The sequence below is a fragment of the Lissotriton helveticus genome, chromosome 5_1 (genome assembly GCF_964261635.1).
Source record: "Lissotriton helveticus chromosome 5_1, aLisHel1.1, whole genome shotgun sequence".
Classification (NCBI taxonomy): Eukaryota; Metazoa; Chordata; class Amphibia; order Caudata; family Salamandridae; genus Lissotriton; species Lissotriton helveticus.
The window spans coordinates 1,630,268,490-1,630,284,942 of record NC_136065.1 but is presented as its reverse complement, the minus strand read 5'-3'; the positions used below and the strand labels follow the sequence as shown (position 1 = coordinate 1,630,284,942).

Below are 16,453 nucleotides of genomic sequence, written 5' to 3'. Positions count from 1 at the left end.
GTTTACTGCCAACACACAGGACCATCAGAACGCGAATGACTGTTGTAAGCAGTGCTTTTTTTTTCTTCACTATTTCGTTTGATGGCAAAATGTGAACTTGCATCAGAAGCTGACAGGAGGATGAATTGCACTCTAAAATATAGCACCTAATGGCGGATTTGCATTTCACATAATTTCATGTAATTTAACAAAACTTTTGAAGAATTGCTCACAAGCAAATTGTGCAAATTCCAGACACCCTAGTTCTAGTCAGGGTATTCTTTCGATTTGCCTTGCTCTACGCCTTGTAATCTTTCTTGGACTGTCATGAGTGACAGATTAGCTGCAAGCTTACTGTTTCAATGCATTGCTTTGGAACAGTGGGGTGCTGAGTGAGACATACGTGTCCTGGAGCATCCAGATATCTATACATTTCAAACCTTAATTTCTTACAAAGTACTGAGCAGATTTACATCAAATCATAAAAAGCATGCTTTCTCTATGAGGATCTAGCCTTCTGCTAAATTTGGTGTAATTCCATTCAGCCGTTTTGGCTGTAGGAGTATCTAAAATGTCCTATCAAAATTGCATGGCAAATTTGCTTTTTGAGCCCACCCCACCCCTTTTTTCTCAGTCCCTGCTTGATGGATGACCTTGAAACTTTCCAGGAAGATGCTGAGGTGGATGAGCGTTTTTTTTTTTCAAGTTTCCTGAATGGCCGTCAAACAGCTCCAAAGGTATTAGCAAACCAAGAAATCAATTTCCTCTGGAAACCAGGTCCTAACTATAACTACACAGTGGTGACCATGTAGCTATGAAATATACCAAGCTACATTTATATAGTGAATATTTAACAGCCTTTTAAAAGAGAATCCTGCCCATTTCCTCCTGAGAACTAGACCAAAGGTTCCTACACAAATGAATATCTAACTTACTCAGAAATTCGAGAGTCAAAGTTCAAATACTTCAAAGTTTTTTCCCCCATTGCGATTATATTTGGAAAATGCTTCTCTGTATTCCCAAACGGTTCTCCAACAAGATCTCAAGGAAAATCAACTTTTCTCCAAATGGTTCACATATCCAAGTAGCAAAGTCCTGGCGGCAACAACATAGTATCATGAATACCTTCCTCGTGGCCACGTCCCACGTGGAACCTTATTCCCAATGATTCAAAATATTCCAAATTGTGTCAGCCATCTCGAAACAACATTAGAGTTCAAGTATTTATAGGTAATGTAATTGTTGTCGGACACTGTGATGCAGTGTGTTCTCCAGAGACGCAAGGTTTCTAGACAGCACTGACATTCTGTAACAACTAGCAACTTTCCATTCCTCAAAATAAGCTTAGCGTGTGCTGGGTTGGAGTACTGCACCCATGTGCTTGCAGAGGAATGAAAGGGGAGCCATTAATCCTTACAACTCCCACCTCACAGTTTTTGTGAAAGCAAACTGCCAGCTGAGAGACTTCTCTGGTCCATCATCCTTTTGCGCCAAAAGAAGTTATCAACATGCCACACAGACTCTGGTCATCTCCCACTGTAACTATGGAAACTTCCTCCTTAAGGGCTCTGAGCCAATCCAACCAAAACCACTAGGAGGCATGAAGAATGTGACCACTTGTTTCATAGGAGACATAAACAAATACCAACGCATACTACTAGTAGGAACTAGGAAGATCTCTCAGATGGCTAACGCTAGAAACTCTCTGTACCTTCAAAAGACTACGCATTGTATGAAAGACCCTAAAGCTGAATGCCCCCAGATATGCAAGCTGAACATCTCTGGTGAAGTTGATCATCCATTAAGATCTAGAATTTGCTATAAAAGCATCAAAAAAACTTTTTTTAAATCCAGTATTTCTTGCAAGATGGAAATCACAATGCACAATACCAACAAACGTTAGAAGGACTCAAAATTCAAAACAATCCAAAACTAAATCATAGTCATCAGATGTACAGAGAGAGACTGTGTGTGTCAAATGGGTGTAAATATGCTAATTGCTATTCTGGTACAAGTATTGTTGCCTATTCATTCCACTTTCCTCCCTGCATGCTCTAATCGTTAGTTAAGGCCCGTAATTTAGCGCTGACACTCATAGTCGTAAATGCTGAGCCTGCAGCAGAAAGAAATGCTTAATCAATGCATTCAATGTAATTTTGGGAGCGTGACAGCCAATCAGGTGATCCCACTATGGTCTACAACAACTGAGACACGCCCTCAGCAGAAGCTCTCCTGAGGAGTGGGACAGATGAGGAAAACAAGCATTTACAATGCAATAGGTCTCGCATTAGGAAAGTTTGAGCTATTGGTATTGTAAATGACACATTTTTTATTTATGTCTTGTTTTTGAAAATAGCTAAATTAATAGCTATGTCATTTACAATGCTAATAGTTATAACTATCGTAAATGCGACGCCTATAGCATTTCTAATGCAATATGCTTGAAAGACGCTCTGCTAAATTTTACTTATAAAAAAGCCAAGCACACGACACTGCAAGAGCAGCAACATTGTGGTAGGTTCACCTGAGCTTTAATTGGAATCGTTTTCAATATTATATGTAACAAGCCATAGTTGCAGCTAATAACCGTTGACAAAGCCGATAGTCCTTACTTGTTGTAGGTATGATGTTACTTGTTGCATCAAATATCTGGATGCAATGACAGAAACAGCAAAATACAAGTTGGGTGGCACACTATGCTAAAGACAGATGTTTAGCGTAAGTGTTTTAAAGCCACGCCCCAATTACACTGACCACGCCCCTTTGAGAGACCCCCCAGTTTTTTCAGTCCACTTAAAGCCCTGCCCCCAGGCATTCTTCACAGCAGGGCTCAGTGAGTGACGGCACCCACCTGTGGTGCGATCCTTCTTCTAAACTCCGGCGGTGCCCTTGTATGCAGCAAGATGCTGACTGGCGTCTTCAAAGATCTGGTCTGTCTTTCACCAGTGTGCTGCTCAGAGCCGGGACAGGCTCGCGCCCGCACTCGGAGCAGCACGTTTACTGTCATATGACGCATGACCCTAGTCTGTATGCACAACAGGAGTCACCATATGGAAAAAAATTTCAAGGCTCCACATAGTCTTTAATCTGTGTAACACACATGCAGTCAGATATACATACACGCAATGCAACACAAGCACACATACAACATGGAAACACAGGCAGCGCGTACTGGTGTCATTGAACACATTGTAATGCACAGGTGGGGTGCCTGTATGCATGCGGCACGTCTGCTACGTTGGTGGCTTTGTGCCTGTACATGTTGCCTGTGTGTATGTGCTTGGAGCATGTGTATCTCTGGCTGCAGCGTTTTCGGTCTGCGCATGCTTCTTTGGAAAGTCGGTCCTATGTGCTTTGCCAGTGCTTGTTTCCTTTCATTTCAGTGAACGGGCCATAGTTTTCTTTCTGTCGTTTGTTGCATTACAGTCAGCAGAGGTGCATCTTGACATTTAGCACTTCTAGTTACCGGTGCTGGTAATTGCTTTAAGGTTTATGCAACATTGCTGGAAACTTTGGAGCTCAACTCAGGAAACCTGGGTTCAAATTACTGTTGGGAGAGCAAGAATGTACTCGAATATTGTCGTAATACCAGCTGCTCATGAAATATTTACCGATTATGAAATACGATAAGGCTGATCTTAGAACTGCACTGATCCCTTGCATGTTCCTGCAATAAACTGAAAATACGAACTTCACTTGCATCGTTTTACTTTTATTTCCCTATTACAGTGAGCCTGTCACGTCCTGCAGGTAAAATGCCCCCCAAATTAAAGAGGCAGTTTAGAGCGCGTGATTGCATGAGCACCTGGGCGCCATGCCCCTTCTTTGAAAAGTGTTCCTCAAAAAGAAGTTGAGAAGACCGGACAGTTGCCCAATTGAAAACATTGACATTTACCGTACTGTGAAGAGCTCATGAGGGACACACATGGAAAACTACGGTATCCAGAATAGGACACATTAGGCTATACACAACACGTATAAACCCTGCTCAAGGGCTTCTAATTAGCAGGTAACCCAGAAATCGTTATGACCCCGCCCACCGGTCTTTTAATGTCGGCATCTCGCGCCACCTAACCGTTCTTTGATACTAGAACGCGCTTTTTGCAGCTTCACGTGCCACTGCTGGCACATCGTTGGGAACGTCCAGAGTGCGAGAATCGTGGGTCCCGTTCCCCAAATACTCCCACATAATGCCAGGGTCGTTAGACAGGATCGCGTGGCGTCTCTCTCAAGGTATGACCGGAGGCCGCACGTAATGGAGACGGTGGTATAGGTTTACTGTGTGGGCAACCGTTCGCGCTCTCACGGTGTTAACAGGCGGGGGTGTCACAAGAAAAATGCCGTTTTCTGTATTCGCATCCATGCCCCTGGCAGGAAAAAACACTCCAAGCACACATAGCACCACCCCCTGGTCGACGCACGCGATGTTAGCATGTCGGAGGTACACGCGAGGGCTGCATGTAATCGCACCCAAACAATACCACACATACGAACTATGTCTGCGGTGGCCATTTATGTGGACTACCACCCTTGCCATACCAGGGACGGTAGTGTTAACAAGTCCCGCGGCGACCCGGAAGCTCTTGGCCGGCCGGCCAATCCGGTCGCGGCCGACCGGAAGTCCCGCCTCCCGAGGTCCGCGAACTGCCGGCGCATGGAGCGCCCTGCCTGTCCGAATCAGCCCGGGTCCCCAGGAGGGGGCCGGGGAGAAGGAGGAGTGTGGCGTCTGTTGCGGGGCTCCTCGGACCTGAGGGAGCCCCGATTGTGAAGAGGAGACGAGACGCGCCGTGAGGCGCGGAGCGCGAGAGGAGCCCGCCGGAAGAGCGCAGTCGGTGAGTGGGGCCCAGGGCTGAAGTGCAGTGCGTGCGTGCCTGTGTGTATGCCTGGGAGGGGTGGGGGAGGGGGAGGGGGAGTGTGTGCGCGCGTGTGTGCGTGTGGGAATGTGTGTGCGCATGCGTGACTGTGTGATTGAGAGAGAATGCGAGGTAGGGGATAGTGTGCCTGTATGTGTGCCTGTATGTGTGTCGTATGCCTGCGTGTGCATGCGCGCGCCTGTGTGTGTGTGTGTGCGTGCATGCAGAGGGGTGGGGGCTGCCTGTGTGTGTGTGTGAGCAAGGGATTTGATTCGCGCATGCGCAGCTACCAGACGCTCGCTCCCGAGGTGAAATCTGACAACGTCAAAGCGCGCGTCTGGTAGCTGTCCACTCTCCTAAATACGGGCCACAAAAGGTCTGAAGCAGACACTCTCAATGCTCACGCATTGAGAGTAGGTCTGCTCGACCTAAAAAATGGTGACAACACTGCCACACTCATAATCTAGCAGTATTACTGACCTTTGAGTCAGTCAATAGTTTAATTTCCTTCACTGGCCTTCTGTGCATTTTCGACTCATAAATCGCTTGAAGGGCAATAATCTTTAATGACGCGCTCCACGGTGAATAATGCTTCAGTGTTTACCATTTACATCCTGCGCACTTTAAACTAAGCGGCTTCCTAATGCTTAATAACAGGTTTTCTAACTTCCCAACTGATTAGTCTCCATAGCACTAATCTCAGAATGATGAAACTGTGACCCTTGACCCCCAGTGTACACACTGCCTTTGCTCAGCCCAGTCAGTGAGCGTGGAACAGCAGCTGCCGAGACAGACCTGTGCCAGGAAAGACACTCTGCAGCAGAGCGCACGTCCTAAAGACATACGAACGGCGTGTACAGTGCCCACGAGCGCCACAGGAAGTGACGCGAGCGGCTCTATTTTTCACGCTGAGACAGTCTAGTGTTATGTTTATACAAGTCTGGCCGCGTAGATAGGAATATGTTTATATAACTCGAATACCTTTGTATTCAGGTCTCTTGTTTGTGAGATGTTAGCATCGAAATCCTTCATAAAGGTGCTATTAAAACTCAGTGGGTTAAGCGCTTGTTGCCTGCACATTACACGGCCGGCTGCTGCATATCTAGGTGAGCCTTTCATCCTAAAACATCCATGAAATGAGCACAGGTTCAAATGGGCGAGAACAAACGACTACAGAAATGTTCTTTTGAGCGCGCCGTGGTTAAAAGCCTGATCTAAAGAACAGGTTGTATGATTAGAATGCGTGAGTCATTCTCCCCGCTATGGGCGGCGGTGCTGCTAGCGGTTTCCTGCTGGTACTTTGTTTAACTGGAGTCAAAGCGGAGGAAAGCACATTTCTCAACCCATTAAATCTCTGGCAGTGGAGACTTGAGGCTTGCTCTTGACGGTAAAGACCCCGTGGCACTGCAGGGCTGAACTGTGGGCAGGGCCCCAAGACACCTGGACTGCAGGAGCCCCTGATCTGTGCCCGTCTCAGAGAACTCGAGAGTGCAGCCAGGGAGGTGAAGAGGCAGCGCGTTGAAGCCACATTAGGAGAGTATGCAGAGACATTTTGGACCTCCTGGGCCAAATATAATTTGGGGCCCCCTGCTCAACACAACTCTGAATTTATTATCCACTTTCAGCTCGTTTACGCACCCAATGACTTTGGTTGTATAATTGACAACCAGGGCACACGTCCTATATAAAGAACTGGGGGGATTGACCAAGTTGCAGGCAGTATGCAAGTGACATCATGACACCTGCCAACACAGCACATGCCCTCAGGACACGTGACATCTCACATGGCATCACAGGAAGTGACCCAGGCTGGACTGGGAACCAAAAGTGGCCCTGGCAAACTGCTTGGGCAGGCCCAGGGAGGGGAGTTGGTATTTGGGGGTACGGCTGAGATGTTTGCGAGGGCCGATTTTGTTACAGGGTGCTGATAATGCCGGCCTCCACCCTTGCGGCCCTCCGGAGAAATGCCCGCTATAGCCAGTCGGCCCCCCTAGAAGTGACCCCACTGAAAGACTCTGCATTAGAATGAGAAGCGCTATAAAATAAATAAAATAGCGCTATTTATATTGTTATATGTGTAAATACGGGGGCAGACCACCCCATCTGACATTCTTACAGTGCGTGCACTTATATATAGGGACTGAAAAAAGTAAAAAGCATGCATCTCTTAAGTATCTGTGAAGAGATAACAAGCTGTGTGCTTTTGTTTCCTCTCTTGTGTATTTGCATTTAATTGAGAGGTTCCAGGCCACCTCCCATCCAATACGCGATCAAAAGCAGGCCTTAACTTCTGTCTTTATCTTTGGCACAGCTGAAAGTATAAACAAGCATTTACAATGCAACGGTTTCGCCTTTGCCAAAGTTAGAGCTATTGGCATTGTAAATGACAATATTTTTATTTATGTGTTGGTTTTGAAAACAGATAAATAAATGGCATTGTCATTTACATTGCCAACAGCTTAATCTCTTGCAAATGTAAGACCTATTGTACCCTACTGGATTTCACTGAAGAAATTCAGAGTCTGGTCTGCAGGTGTCACGTGACAGATGCCCAATTGACAGCTGAGGGGGTTAAATCGTGCTGGGGTGGCACATTAAGGCAACGCTTGCTGAAAGCACTACACTACCCTACTGGAGTGTCAGTCTTTTTGGACATGGTTCACTCACTCATCTTGAAACAGGAAGCTCGCCACCAGTTCCACAAAAAATACCGTCATTAAATCTTTCCTTTTTAAGGGTTGGACATTTCAGTTGGCGTCTGCTCTCAGTCACGCTCGTCTTGTCGCCCATTGTCAATCACGCGCCTCTCTGTGCCTGGCTGTCAAGTGCCGGCGCCATCCTAGTGCGCATCTTCAGTCAGCCACGGTGTGCTAGCCAACCGAACTGCATTATGGGATGGCATGGTGGGTTAAAGAACCTGTTTTACAAACATGTGTCCGTGCTTGTGAGGAGGTAGTGCACCTGTTGAGGGAGAGAGAGTGTGTTTGCATATGTGCGTGCATGCATGTGTGTGTGAATAAGCACTTCCAAGATTTAGTGGGACTAGAGTTTTTATCTACAAATCATTGTTTTCAGCTGTGTTCTAATGGAATCAAAGCAACACTACACCCCCCATAATGCATAGTGTGATCACATAAAAGTACAGAACTGGAAAGAGTGTCCATAATGACCAGCAAGACGGTTTTCACCCTAAGAAGGATGTGCTTCAGTCTCCAGTGCCACGGGCGAGTGGAAACACACACTGTGCTGGTGGAAAGTAGAAGAAGTACAAGTGTCCATAGAAGAGAAGTAGAGGGGATGCACTCTCCATTCCCTATGCACTCTCCACTCTCCACTCCCTACGCACTCTCCACTCTCCACTCCCTACGCACTCTCCACTCTCCACTCCCTACGCACTCTCCACTCTCCACTCCCTACGCACTCTCCACTCTCCACTCCCTACGCACTCTCCACTCTCCACTCCCTACGCACTCTCCACTCTCCATTCCCTATGCACTCCCCACTCCCTATGCACTCTCCACTCTCCACTCCGTATGCACTATCCACTCCCTATGCACTCTCCACTCTCCACTCCATATGCACTATCCACTCCCTATGCACTCTCCACTCCCTACGCACTCTCCACTCTCCACTCCCTACGCACTCTCCACTCTCCACTCCCTACGCACTCTCCACTCTCCACTCCCTACGCACTCTCCACTCTCCACTCCCTACGCACTCTCCACTCCCTACGCACTCTCCACTCCCTACGCACTCTCCACTCTCCACTCCCTACGCACTCTCCACTCTCCACTCCCTATCCACTCTCCACTCTCCACTCCCTATCCACTCTCCACTCCCTATGCACTCTCCACTCTGCACTCCCTATGCACTCTCCACTCTGCACTCCCTATGCACTCTCCACTCTGCACTCCCTATGCACTCTCCACTCTGCACTCCCTATGCACTCTCCACTCCCTATGCACTCTCCACTCCCTATGCACTCTCCACTCCCTATGCACTCTCCACTCCCTATGCACTCTCCACTCCCTATGCACTCTCCACTCTCCACTCCCTATGCACTCTCCACTCCCTCGAGCTGCACTCCCTATGCACTCTCCACTCCCTATGCACTCTCCACTCTCCACTCCCTATGCACTCTCCACTCCCTATGCACTCTCCACTCTCCACTCCCTATGCACTCTCCACTCCCTATGCACTCTCCACTCCCTATGCACTCTCCACTCCCTATGCACTCTCCACTCCCTATGCACTCTCCACTCCCTATGCACTCTCAACTCCCTATGCACTCTCAACTCCCTATGCACTCTCCACTCTCCACTCCATCTTATCCCGGTCCCAAGGTTAAACTGATGTCAATGAGAAGACCTTATAGACAAAAAGTTTGGTTGGAGAAATCACATTATCAAGCAGTGCTATGGCATCGGTTATTAAATGCTAATATGTTCAATGACGTGAAAGCATTTTGGGATGTCCTCAATGAATTGGAAAAGGGAGGCAATAGGGCCTATACTGTTAATATTATGGAGGAATTTAAGTATCAAACATACGTTTTTTCAATAATAAATTACATAGGAATTCTAATTTATTTTTTCAATACTAATAGCTCTTAGAAAAGGCCTTGAATAGCGTCACAACCACTTAGTCCCAGTATAAAGTCTCCGAGTTATCAAGTATGAGGCAAACTGAAGGAACTGCAAGTTTCATAGGCTGATGTAGAAGAGTTGTCAACGGTTCGGTCCCAAACAGAAGCAATCAGTAAGACGATCCTCAGGACACTGTCCGTAAACAATCAAGGTGGATCTTTTGAGGAAGAATTATAGGTATATACAACTGTACTAAATAAAAAAAATTAATAGATAACATGCCATCTACAGAATACAGCCTTGCTTTTATAACTCTGAGATTTTATAGCTGGGCTACGTGATTGTTACATCATTCAAGCCTCTTCTATATACTATTATGGAATTCAATTATTGCTGTGCCCTTATTGGTGTGCATTGTCTAATGTGGCTGGTCATATCCCTCTAAAATTATTTCATAATTATTCAATTTAGTACTGAAGAAAACAAAATTAGAACTCCTATGTAATTGAGTACTGAAAAAAACTTGGATTAAATTGCTCATTGTACACGCCGTTAAGCCTCTTCATCAATTGAGCATTCATTCGATATATTTCTTTTCCCCCCAAAAATATGCCTATATAATGAAATTGATTGTGGATTGGAAATTATGCGACCACTCATGAATTTTTAGATTTCATTACACAAAATAATTCCTTCAGAAGGTCCCTTGTTGATGTTGTTCAAGAGCAATCTCCCTGAGGGAATTTTTGAATTGCGCTAGTGTTTTTATAGTAGTGGTTGTGTTAGATGTCAAGAATACACTGTATTTTCAAATCTGAGAGCATACAATCTTTCAATGACAGTTACTCACCTTTGCTAGGTCCCTCACTTATAGGGTTACAACTTGCTCGATGTAGTCAGGACATATAATGTTGTGCGTGTTTCTACAACTCGTTGCCTTCATCTTTATTAGTCCAGTTGGTTTGATTGTAGCAACCCAAAGCTAGAACTTTTAGAATTAATAAGGTTGTAAAAAAAAGAAGCCTAAGAGCTGAAACATATTTTCCTAATAACAGTTGGTAAACCCGCTGCCCTTTTTTATTGCATAGGGTACAGCTCTTATAATAATTATGCTCTTTAGATCACACCCCATAATAACTATTATGAAATTTTACGACACCCATGTGTCTGGCGCACAGATGCCTAATTGTGCCTGTCTTGCTCTATAACTGGTACTATAATATTGCAATTGTATCTATGTAGGTCTTACACCCCTTACGAGGCATTTAAGAATTTTGGGCCGGCAGGAAGCTGCTCCGGAACCTAAGGATAATGTTTAATTCAGTGGTTATGGAGATTAGTTACATGCTCTCAAGGAAACCATACATGTATTTACTTCAGGTTCTTTGTTGTACATTGATGGGAGTTCGGCGTGATCATTATTGGAGGGGATGGGGTTATGGGAGTTCATGCATATGGCTGGTAGGATTAACAAATTAGCTAGATGGGATTAGATACTGTTAATTGTCAAGGGTATGACTTTCAAAGCAGTGATCTTTGGATTGCGGTATGGGCAGGACACTTGCAAAAATACAATAATAGAATACAAATATTTAATAATAATAGCAATGAAGGCAAAAATGCATGTGATTTGGAGAATGTTTTGAGTCTACACCATTTTTTCTTGCAAAGATATAGGAATTGTTCATTTTTGAGACAGCATGCAATCTGATGGTGCAATCCGAGGGTGCAATCCTGCATGAATTTAGAATCTACAAAATACATAATTCTCACCCATCTAAGGCAAAAGTAGATCTTCACCCTGCATCCCAAAAACATTTTTCAAGCCAAGCTAAATATACCATTTGCAGTGTTTGTTCCTAGTCCACATAGTTAGGAGTGCTTTTGTGAATTCATCAAGACTCTGGGTTTTCAAGTGTTTTTCAAGGAGGAGCGGCGTGATTGTCTCACATGGACCATTAGTAATGGTTATAATAAGCAAAGACTGTCTCCCAGTTGGGGAGACTCCCTACAATTCAGAGGGGCCTTGACTGATTCCAGGCCTGTGCGGCTGTGCCTAAACGGCTTGTAAATCTTGAAATCTAGACAACACTAAGCTGTGCCCCTTACCTTCCAGGTCAAAAGCAGCACATTGATGATAGCCAGCAGAGGACAGGGTCCGTTTTCATTCTGGGTAACAATTGGAGTCTTCTGCTCCTTCCACAGTAACCACTTGATGTGATAGACAGACTGCCCAGTGCCGCGCTCCCGCCCCGCCGGCTCCTCCAGACCCTCGCTGACACTGAGGTCCGAACTGGGGTGGGAGGGCAGGTGGGAAGATGACTCTTGGGAGTCCAGGCTGGGAGAGGTGGCTGCAGGGGGAGAGCTGGAAGAAGGAACTTTATGTGGGGAGCTTCCTCCGGGTGTGGAGGGGGGGGTTGGGGACTCACGATGACAGGTGGATGAAGAGGCCCCGGGTGGCAAGAGGGTGGGTAGGGAAGCCACAGGCAGGGGCTTCAATGAAACATCTGCAGAGATTAAGTGGCTGGGCGGGGCAGATCCGGGTTCCAAGGGGTTTGGCGAGGTGGAGAGGGAGGGCAATGTGAAGGGTGGCGATAAGGGGTTGGGCAAGGCAAGCTCGGAACCTGACGAAACAGCCGTCGGGGGTAGGGGTAGGGGTATGCGAGGACAAGCCTCGGAGAACGAGGGGTCTTGAAAGGCAGTCTCTGCAGACTGAGAGGTTTCAACGGTGGTCTTGGGCTCTAAGTGGCTATGATGAGGAGAGGCCGCAGGTGGAGATGGGGTGTGAGAGTCCTCGTAGACGGGCAGTGGGACAGCCCTGAGGGGAAGGGGATTGGGAGAGGCGGCGCTGATGTTCAGCGAAGAGGCCCCGGACGGGGGGGCTGTGCTCGGAATTGTCCGGGGCTTCTTCGTGCTCCCGCTGCCTAGGGAGCAGGGAGCCGCCGCTGGCCTCGGGGCTTCCGGGAGGTGCCCAGTCCGGGGGTCCGGGACATTGTGCCTCGGGGGCCTCCCCCTGTGAAGGTGCGCTGATGGGGCCGCCCTGACTGTCGTCACAAACGGGTTGCGGCTTCCATGGCTGGGTGCTCATCCTCTCCTCCGGGATGTGGGCAGCTATTCCTCCTCCTCCTCCTCCAGCGAAGTCCGCTGCCTGCTCGCTCTCCATGCGGCTGATCGGAAGGTAAAAATGTCAAGCGGGAGGGGGCGGGAAAGGGGGAGGAGAGACGCAGAAGACGGCCGGAGCAGGAAGGCGGGTGCCGGCTCAATGCCGGACCAGATTCGGGGGCGGGAGAGAACACGGACGACGGGAGGGGGGCGGGAGATAACACGGACGGCGGGAGGGGGGCGGGAGAGGACACGGACGGCGGGAGGGGGGCGGGAGAGAACACGGACGGCGGGAGGGGGGCGGGAGAGGACACGGACGGCGGGAAAGGGGAGGGAACGGGAAACAACGTAACTCCGCCCAGGGAAAAAATCTCGGGAACGCCCCCGAATCTGGTCCGGCCTTGACGGACAGATCCGGCACTCAATGGCTAGCCTCCATTTATGGAGCTAGCCAATGAGAGCCGGGGGACGTTCCCGAAGTCCTTATTGTCAACAAAGGATTTCACCTGCGCTGAAAAGCTGCGCAGAGCGCAGCCTTTCGGCAGGCGAAACCCAAAAAAGGCCCTCCCCGCCTGCAAGTTGCTACTGAGAATGAAAAGCAGACAACGTGCAGGAGCTGCTGAACCTGTCCCGGTGTCTGAAAATGACACTGGGGCAAGATCAACATATTCTGTGGGGCCCAACTTCTTGGCAGGGGGGACGGCATCCACCCAGTGAAAATAGTGGGTGGACGCCGTGTACCCACGTGTACCCCCGACTCGTGCCCTGTTGACAACTCTCTTCTTTGGCCAGGGTACATGTGGCCAGACATTAGAGCAAACTGTTCCTCGTTGGCTGGCCAGCACCAGAGAAACAGAAACATCATCAGTCTGAACCAGCCCGGTGCATGTGGCTCTCTGGACTGTTCTCTGACAGTGGGTGTTTTCATGTTCACAGCACTTCAGTTCCTGCTGTGTGCTTTCGGGTGCCACTAAGCTGTGATCGCACGGGCATAGCAGCGGCTCCATGTGGCTGGTGCAGTCATGGAGAGAGCGTATAATGCCACACAGCACATTGTCAGTTGGCTTACCTGCCACATTTGCAGAAAGACTAGTGGTCGGACCAACCCTTCTACCCACAATCAATGTTCATTAGTTTGCAAGACTGTCATCAGGCCCCTAGCCCCTGATTATTAATCTCCAGGTCTCACTCACTGCATGTAGTGCAAGCTCCGTGTATGTTCTGAATTGTGTACATACTGTTTTTGTATCTGTTTTTTCTCTTTGGGCGTATTATTGGATGAGTGGAAATGCTGCTTTTGCTCGGTCTTATGCATGCGGTGCATCAGAGTAAAACCTGTACAAGTAAGGTATGTTAAGGTATAAGAACATGCTTTTGTTGCTTGTTTGATATACCAGTGGGTAACTTGCCCTGGAAGTGAACAACAGATTTTAGGTCTAGGCTACTAAACAGCATAAGTGCTGTCCGTTGAAAGACATAATGTGGCTTCCCAAGAATATTGAGGTGCCTTGGAGCGTGCACACTGCTTGCCATTGGTTGGCTTTCATGTCATTCTCATTTGCCTGCTTCTTATTCGTGTCTCAGCTTGTCAATCCTGTGTTTCTCCTACCCCAATGGAGCATTGCCTTTTACCTCTATTTTGATTGGCTGGTATCTCTGATTGCTTTTCAAGCACCACTCTTTTCTTTTGTGTTAGGTGCTCCTATTATACCATAAAAAATTAGAACTAGACTTGGCTATCCAACGGATTTTATGTTATTATTCTGCATAATATTTGTGATAAATCCAGGCTTCACACTTAGATTAGGTCTAGATCCCTAGCGGATGCTATGTAGCTTGCATTTCATGGGTGATATTTTACCTTCCCTGCCTTTATTTGCGATCATCTCTGCTTTTACTTGTAACATGACCTGATGTGAAGAGCACTGTCATAATTTAAATCTCGACAATGCGAATAAATAAGGTTATCCTTTGAAGCAGGCAGTTTTAAGTGCACCATCACTATAAAAGAGGAATACTAAGAGACTTGGGCCCATATGTAGGTCGGCAAATACCGGTCGGTAACGGCCGGTTTCGGCCGTTACCGACCGGTATTTGCCAATGGAGATGTAGGGGCCTCAAAACATACAGAATCGGTATATTTACCGATTCGGTAAATTTACCGATTCTGTAAAATACCGAATCGGTAAATTTACCGAATCGGTAAATACAGATGTAGGTGGCACTGAAAACAGTGCCACAGGCCATTACCGATTCGTTATTTACCATGTAATACTATTGCATGGTAAATAACGAATTCTAGTGTACATGCACATCTGTGCCTTAGGGCATGTATGTGTGCCACATGGCACACAAGTCAGAAACAGGGGTGCAACAGGGTGTCAAAGTGACACCCTGTCCCCCGTGTCAAATCGGTAACTTTACCGATTCGGCAATTACCGAATCGGTATTTGCCATTCAAGGCCCATGGGAATCAATGACAAATACCGATTCTGTAATTACAGAATCGGTAAATACCGAATCCTACAGATTCGGTATTTGATACAGAATAATTACCTACATTCGGTAAATCTAATTTACCTACATCGGGCCCTTGGACAGGAAACTGATCAGCAAGTTGCCTACCTGGGCCTCCGTCTAAAATACTTGATCTACATGAACCTCTTATATCTAATGTGTGTGAATTAATGGAAAACGGAAACTGTGAAACCACATTGGAGGAAACCAAACTATTGGAAAAACAATTTTAAGCAAAGGCAGTTTTAAGGAAATACAAAATATCTAAAATTAAGGGAAACTAGGGAAAGATAATTTAAGAGAAAAATCCCAAATTACAATAAACTTGGGTGGAATTTAAGGCTACTGTGGCATTTTAAGGTTCAGTAATGGGTAATGTTTAGAGGTTTTATTTAGGGTTCTGAGATGGGTATAGTGGTGGTGATTGATACTTAGGGTTCACCGATTAGTGGTATTTATGTGTGTGAGGTGTTTTTAGGTGTCAGGGATGGGTGGAGTGTAAGGGTGTTGAGGGGTTTTAGGGTTCAGGAGTAGGCAGAGTTTAGGGCTAATGGGGTTTTTAAGGTTCAATTATATGCAGCCGCTGGGTTAGTAAAGAGTTTTTAGGGTTCAAGATGGGTTGAAGTTTAGAGTGGTGAGAGATTTTAAAAATTTTGAGATGGGTGAAGTTTAGATGTAGAAGATGTAGAAAGTGTTTTTTAGGTTTCAGTGAGGAGTAGTTTAGGTTGATGAGGAGTTCTTATGGATCATGAATGTGTGGTGTTTAAGGGCAGTGAGAGTTTTTTAGGGTTCAGGGATGGGTGGAAATTGGGTGTGTTGGAGTGTTTTAAGGAGTATGGGATTGGTGGAGTTTGGGCGTAGAGAGGTTGTGAGGCTTTAGGAGTGGGTAGAGTTAGGGGTAGTGAGGGATTTTATGCGTCAGGGCTGGTGGATTGTTGGGGTAGAAATGGCTTTTAGGCATTAGGGATGAGTGTAGTTTAGGTATGGTGAGGGATTTTAAGTGACAGGGACTGATGGTGTTTAGGGAATGTGAGGGGCTATCGATGGATAGTTTTTACCCGTGTTAATGGAAGAGCGAACTAAAAGCATCCAAAGTAATTGTTTGACAATGTGAAAGACATAAATATGAGGGGGGCGGAGCTAGCAAGCGCGGAGAATGGCCGCTTAGCTCCCGGGCTCCGCCAGCGCCACCACTGACATCCTGCAAAATCCTGCATCGACCACGCTCCCTTCCCGCACCAGACACCCCCGCTGTCGCTGGCACCTCGGGTGACGGTCCGGTCCGTCCGCGGGGATTCAGAGTCGGCACAGACGCCGGCTGGAGACTCGCACGCCGGAGCGACAAGTGGGCCCGCAGACCGCGGCCTCAGGTGGGACTGCAGTCTGGGATACGTAAGGGGACGTGCGGCCGCTGGG

General features: G+C 47.1%; 1 pseudogene; it reads right to left on the bottom strand.

The window, feature by feature from the left end:
• Nucleotides 1-11,509: 11,509 nt before the first annotated feature.
• Nucleotides 11,510-12,597, bottom strand: LOC144752741 (uncharacterized; annotated as a pseudogene).
• Between the last annotated feature and the right edge of the window lie 3,856 nt (nucleotides 12,598-16,453).